Source organism: Rhamphochromis sp. 'chilingali' (genome assembly GCF_963969265.1).
Source record: "Rhamphochromis sp. 'chilingali' genome assembly, chromosome: 15".
NCBI lineage: Eukaryota > Metazoa > Chordata > Actinopteri > Cichliformes > Cichlidae > Rhamphochromis > Rhamphochromis sp. 'chilingali'.
Genome location: NC_137942.1, coordinates 21,673,841 through 21,681,351, shown reverse-complemented (window position 1 = coordinate 21,681,351; position 7,511 = coordinate 21,673,841).

Sequence of the window (7,511 nt, the reverse complement as noted above, 5' to 3'; positions counted from 1 at the left end):
ATGGCGGGCAGAGCAGGAGGTGGGGTGTAGGGGTTGGGGGTTGGCCGGGAAGGGTGTGACCAAGTGGGCTTGACTTGGCAGGGATAGAGACAGACCCTTCATCCCTCGTGAAAACCCTCGAGGGGGAAAAGGCGCGCCCCTGAGCAAGTGACTGTAAAGTGATAATTAGAATTTCCAAGTTTTCACATGAACGATTTACAACATCGTGGACATGCGTGACTATAAGAATGGTTATATTAAAGTGCTGGACTACTTTTTTTTCTTCTTTTTTTTGTGGAATAGCTTTTTTGTTTTAGTAACCGAACAGTCCTCTCTGGTAAATCTAGTTTTGAGGAGCCATTTTCCAATTTCGTCAAAGAAAGTTAGCAGCCAAAAGGAAATAAACGGAGTATGCACAAGTACGTGCATGTCATGATTTGTCACTGCCAGGGATTGTCCGCTGCAGGTGTGTCATTACAAAGCGCAAACTTTGTAGGACCGCATTCCATCGCTCTAATTTTTTCCACCCCACAGTCTCTGCGCAACCGCTTTTTCTTTCACAGGTATTTAAATAGAGGGAGGGGGACAACACGTCACACGTCCCAGACACGTGGCACAACACGCTTTATCTTTTTTTCAAACCGAGATCTATGAATAGACGCAGATGCCTTAGTAAAAAAGTGCGCAGTGAGCTATTAATAGAAATGTAGGTTGTAGACGCAAAGTGTGTAAGTTAAAAATAGAAAGGGATCAAAATGTCACGAATCTGCAACGCTGACAACAGCCAAACGTCAGTATGACCGATGTGATGTCCTTTGGCTGTTTTTACTGCTGTGCCATACTGCAAATTTTGTTATGATCGATACCAAATAAATACAGGGCCAGCATTCCCGATACCAATATCGGTATTTTTAACTTATAAGGACAGCTTATGTAGGGGAGAGCGGTGTGTCATGACATTTAAAATTATCATCAATTTGCAAATTCTGAACACATTTTAATGACCACCAAATTACTGTGATGTTTTTCTTTTACTTTCTCAAAAAAAGCACATCTTTTAGCTTTTTGTAACTGGGTTTTTTGGGGACCTAGAATGTAAATGCACCTGTCTTTAAAGCAGTTTGTGTGAACTTCGGTTATTAAATGTGCTTTAGGCAATAAATAAAATAGACGTGACAGTCAACACAAAAAGTTTAAGACATTTTTTCATAGTACGTCTGAGATTATTTTTCAGTTCTTAAATATAAGAACTGATATATATATATATATATATATATATATATATATATATATATATATATATATATATATATATATATATATATATATATATATATATATATATATAAATAAGAACCGTCTGCAGTACGGGGGCCCCACAGGGAACGGTTCTGGCTCCGTTCCTCTTCACCATCTACACTGCAGACTTCTCCCACAATTCCACCCAGTGCTTCCTGCAGAAGTTCTCTGATGACTCTGCAATAGTCGGCCTCATCACTGATGGGGACGACAAGGAGTACAGAGGACTGACCCAAGACTTTGTGGACTGGTGCCAGCTGAACTACCTCCAGATCAACGCCAGTAAAACCAAGGAGCTGGTGGTAGACTTCCGCAGGCACAAGCATTCTCCACTGCAACCACTGAACATCCAGGGTATGGACATTGAGGCTGTGGACAGCTACAGGTACCTTGGTGTTCATCTGAACAATAGACTGGACTGGACTCATAACTCAGACGCCCTCTACAGGAAAGGGCAGAGCAGGCTGTACCTGCTGCGGAGACTCAGGTCGTTTGGAGTGGAGGGCCCACTCCTGAAGAAATTCTATGACTCTGTTGTGGCTTCTGCTATCTTTTATGGCGTGGTCTGCTGGGGCGGCAGCATCTCTGCTGGGGACAGGAAGAGACTGAACAGGGTGATCCGAAGGGCCAGCTCTGTTCTAGGATGCCCTCTGGACCCAGTGGAGGTGGTGAGTGACAGGAGAACGGCGGCTAAGCTGTCATCCCTGTTGGACAACATCTCCCACCCCATGCAGCAGACTGTGACAGCACTGAGCAGCTCCTTCAGTGGGAGACTGCGGCACCCACGGTGTGGGACGGAGAGATTTCGCAGGTCTTTCCTCCCCACTGCTGTCAGACTCCATAATAAAGACTTTAACTGATCAAGCACACACATCCATACATATGCAATAATACTAAGTGCAATAATCCTTTCTGTCATCGTTGTATTTTTACTCAGTTGTATATAGTATTTGTATTCTATTTTTATCTTATTGTATATTTATTTTATTTTATTCTACTGTATATAGTATTTTATTTTATTTTATTCTATTCTGTACAGTTGTGTACTGTATTTATTCTTATTGTATTCTAATTTTTGCCTCATAACTTTTGCACTGTCCACTTCCTGCTGTGACAAAACAAATTTCCCACGTGTGGGACTAATAAAGGTTATCTTATCTTATCTTATCTTATCTTATAAGACACAATTCAGTCAGATAGATAGTGAACTTTGGGGACAGAAATAAAGTATTGATCCTATCACGCTAGTATCGATCCAATACAGATGCCAGCATTGGTATCGATACTGTCGACCCAGCTCTGCTTTCTAGTAAAGTGCTAAATCTGGCTGGGAGTGCCACCTTTAAAGTTCACTGATGCTTTTGTGTCCTCCTGCTGCATATTCGGTGGAAAGGATAAGCCAATTAAATGAAGCCCAAGCCAAGCTGATTGAGATGTTTTTGGCACTCGCTGGTCTCTGCTTGAGAGAGTGATAAAAAAAACAAAAAAACAAATAGACTCTTTGTGCAAACAGGTTTTTGAAATTGTGTAATTGGCCTGCTCTAAAGCTATTGCCTGAACAGAACAGACCAAATCAGAGTGCGAGAAAAAAAATTGTACTGCACACTACTTATTAACTCAAGACCTTTAACACGAAGACCTATGTTGGTGTTTTTAGAGGAGTATTTCAAGTTGATGATTCATCTTACTAGACTGCCAACATCCACTATATAAAGCAAAGCCCCTCCTGATGGGAGCCTGTTAACAAGAGGATTGTGTACCAAAGAAGGTTTGGTACATGGCAAGAGGATATCTTGTCAAAGATATATATTTGTGTTACTCAAATATACATGATTTAATCCTCACCAGGTCTTAAAATTCATAAAGTACAACCTCATGACATATTATACCGTGTCATAAACTAAACTAAGCCAAAATGCAGAAGCTACCATGATTCAGTAGCTTGTAGAACCACCTTTAGCAGCAATAACATGAAGAAATGGTTTCTCTTGTGACTTTATCAGTCATCCACATTGTTGTGGAGGACTTTTGGTCCACTCTTCTTTACAGTGTTCCTACAGTTCATTGAAGATTCTTGGTTTTTGTGTATACACAGCTCTCTTAATGTCCCACTGTAACATTTTGATCAGTTTTAGGCTTTCGGTTTACTGCTGTCCTTGGGTATACTTTGGTATACCAAGGAGTTCATGGTCAAGTTAATGACTGCAAGGTCCTGCAACTGCAAAATGAGCCCAAACCATGACCACTGACAGATGATACGAGGCATTTGTGTTGTTGTGCTGTCTTTGAGGGGAGCTTGGAGGCGTGGTGGTTAGCACTGTCGCCTCACTAGGAGGTCCTGGCTTCAATTCTAGTCTGAAACCTTCTTATGCCGACTTTAATGTTCTCTCCAAATAGTTCATCTTCACACAGGGAGTAAGGTTAATTGCTGATTCTAAACAAACCATAGATCAGAAAGTGATTGTGAAAGATTGTCTGTCTCGATTTGTTAGCCCTGCCACAGACTGGCGACCTCAGCCACTGTAGAATGGACTTTTAAATTGTTTGGAAATGGCCTTAACTCTTCTCAGATTGGTGGGCAGTAACAAGCTCATAGCTGATGCCTTTTCTTCTCAGGACTGATGGCCACACACAGACCTGAGCACACCAGACCAGCAAACTGCCAAAACCTCTGCTTGTTATAGGCGTGCTCACACTTGGTGAGGATCAGTTAATGGAGTGCATTTGATTAGCAGCATCTGGCTGCTACTCTCTGAATTCCTATGGAAGTAATAAGGGTTCACTTTTTTGCACACTGCTTCTGCATTTTGGCTCAGTTTTGTTTAAATAAATAATGACACAGTGTAATATGGCATCTGTTGTTGTTTATCCTGAGGTTGTTTTTACTGAAGTTTAAGACCATATTATTTTAAAACCTCATAATTGAAAGAGGATGTACTTTCTTTTATTTTAACCATGGCTGTATTTCTCCATCCAACACAAAAATGCAAAACCTTTGTGCAAAATAGATGTAATTGTGGCAACTGTGGCAAATCCTTTGTTCTTCTGCAACAGGTATCAAAGAGAAGCTTGAAGGTGACATTCATGGTTGGGTGAGAAAGCTACCTCAAGCAGTTATTTTGCAAACAAACAACAAGAAAATGTCACCTTGGCATTTACTATCTCCTCTTATCAGACAAACTTTGAAAGTTAAACTAAATTCTGATTGGTCAGTCTGTGCAAACAAAAAAGTGAAGTGTGCTATGTGTTGAGTATGTGCCCTTTTAAAGTACATGCAGGTCCAGTGTCAGCCAGTAGAGGTCAGGAGCGTCCCACTTTTAAAACAGTCAGAGAGTGTGTCTGTAATGTGAGCACAAACTAAACTTAGGAGGGCTGTCTAGAACCCCCTGCAGACATGTGTGACCTTTAATATGTAATCACCATATGTGACCCCCTACAAAATCACCCTCCACAAAATAATCACCCTCATTCTCAACACTCATGCCCTATTAGAGACTCACTGGGCCATTAGCTTGTCTTGCACCATCCATGGTCAGATGCACTGACCCAGCATAGTTTTACTCATGCAGAATGAGTATTGCAGTCACTAACACATGATTCGTTGAGTCTAGATGCCACCATGCGTGACACATGAACAACAGTCAGGGGAAGCTCATGATGATCATTAGTTGTTAGCAGCTTACCATATCTTACACTATTATTATCAGAGGTGGGACCAAGTCATTGTTTTGCAAGTCTCAAGTAAGTCTCAAGTCTTTATCCTCAAGTCAAGTCTCAAGTAATGTCAGGCAAGTCAGAGTCGAGTCTCAAGTCACTGGTGTAAAAGTCCGAGTCAAGTCACAAGTCTGAAACTTTGAATTTCAAGTCCTTTCGAGTCTTTAAAAAAAAAAACAACGAAAAAATAATGTTGCAGTTATGCTAAATGTAAATATTAGACCATGTAATTTTAAAATCTGTGTTTTTCTCAACACATACAAAATAGTGAACTTAGAAAATATACACAAATTGTGAAATTGCACCTCTTTAAAATGCAGCTCAATTAAACTTAGCTCCAAGAATAATTTTCACCGACAGTTCTGAGATAAGCTGCATGTTATTCTTGGATGCGGTTGTAGGACCAGCTTTAAAATCGCATGACAAAAATATCATACACATTAAAAAAAAACTGCATCACCAACGTAGCCTGGACAACATTTGCTAGTTAGATGAAGTCAGCTATCTCATCTTAGCATATTTATATGCATATTTATAATTATACGGTTCTTGGAGTGAGTGCATACACTCATGAAGTTTAGTAACTTCAGGTCACTGCAACAAGCCCAGGTACAGTTTACCGACGGATGGGTGCAGGACCTTGAAATGCACCGTGTAGAAAGTAAAGACCATCGTACGTATCATAAGTTTACCAGTCTCACAAATCGTCTTCATAAATACACATTCGTTAACCGTTTATTAATATAACCTTTGAGCTCAACGGTAATTAATTAGTAGTGGAAATAATTTCTGGTAGCATCACAGAAATGTAGCAGTGACAACAATATTGTATGCTGTAATCGTACTGGGCAATTAGTGATACAAAAAACCTGTTTTATCCTGTGAATAAAAGTATATGTTTTTGTCAGTGTACCATAATAACAGAAGCGAAACGCAATATTGTGTCAGGACAATTCACTATTTATGCACAATAAACAAAGGAGCATAGCGCGACAATTTCTGTTCAGCGCCAGACTTGCTTGTAACCTATATCACCAATTATGTTAAGAAAAATGACGCATTAACTACAACAGCAGACTGACCTTTGTGTAAATGCTTGGAGCAGACTAACCTGTGAGCTGGAGTGTTCTAGGACGTTATATTTGATCTTTGAATGGCTGCCATCCGTCGCGTCGTTGTTACTTCGGAAACATGGCTCGAACAATTTCTCTTCAACGACGTAATCCGATAACAACCGATCTCTTTACCCGTCGGCTTCCCGTGGCTGTCATGCGACCGGCTATTGCAGTTAATGATACAACAGCTTCTTGACATTTTTGTGTTTCTTTTTATCGCTGTATAACTGATTTTAATTGAAAGCCTGCGTGCGCTAGTACCGCTTGCCACGAGTTCCCAGAATCCTTTGCGGTTCTACCCGTGAATGACGTCACATTTTCAATCTCCATATAATATGCATGTTAAATTTTATATTTGGGGTAAAATATCAAGTCTTTTCAAGTAAACCGGTTCAAGTCCAATTCAAGTCCCAAGTCATTGGTGTAAAAGTCCAAGTCAAGTCACAAGTCTTAGAACATTTTTTCAAGTCAAGTCTAAAGTCATAAAATTAATGACTCGAGTCTGACTCGAGTCCAAGTCATGTGACTCGAGTCCACACCTCTGATTATTATATAACCGAGTGGCGTTTATCACACACCAGAAATTCAGCCACCAAATGCGGTAAATCTCAGTTACAAAGGCAAGCGGTGCATGTGAGTCATATTAATTTGAATTTTATTCAGCAGGATGTGCAAACACATTAGGTTCACCTAAGGAAGCTCAAGCATGAATATAACTGGTGCATCACTTTGAGAAGCCTGCAAAACTTATGTAACGTGGAGGAAAAGGAGGAAAGACTGGCAGGAGTCAGTTTTTGGCCTGAAGTAGCGCACTTGGTTCCAGATGGAGCCTAAATCAGCAGAAGGGGGGGGGGGGGGGCAGAAAGCATGAAATAGGATAGCGTATAATTTTTGCCACTCCTGACAGTTTATTAGCTAAATCTTTTCATATGCAAATGGTAGAGTGCTTGTGAGGAGCTCTTGTAGATTATACCTGGAGAAGGAAGGTAAGTGGAAGAAAAACAGCCCCAGCAGTTGTTATTTACACATTTTTAGCATAAAGAACCCACCTGATCAACTCCTCTACTGTGAGAGCAGACTTTTTTTCTTTTTAGTAAAAAAATAAACAAAAAAACAACAACCCTTCATTATAAAGGCAACTTTTTAATCCATATAGTCAGCCTTCCTCAGCTGCAGAGATGCAAATCCATACATGACCTCTTACCAGTTTGACATTTTCTTGACCATTGTGGCTGAAAAATTCACTTTTTCACCCACCTGTTCACACATTTCTACAGACATATCCTTGTGAAACCACTCCTGCAGACAGAGGTGAATCATGTTTTCAGTCTTACATACCTAACCACTTTAGTTACACGTGCCCTTTAAGTCAGAGGGGTCAAACATAAGGCCAGAGGGCCAGAA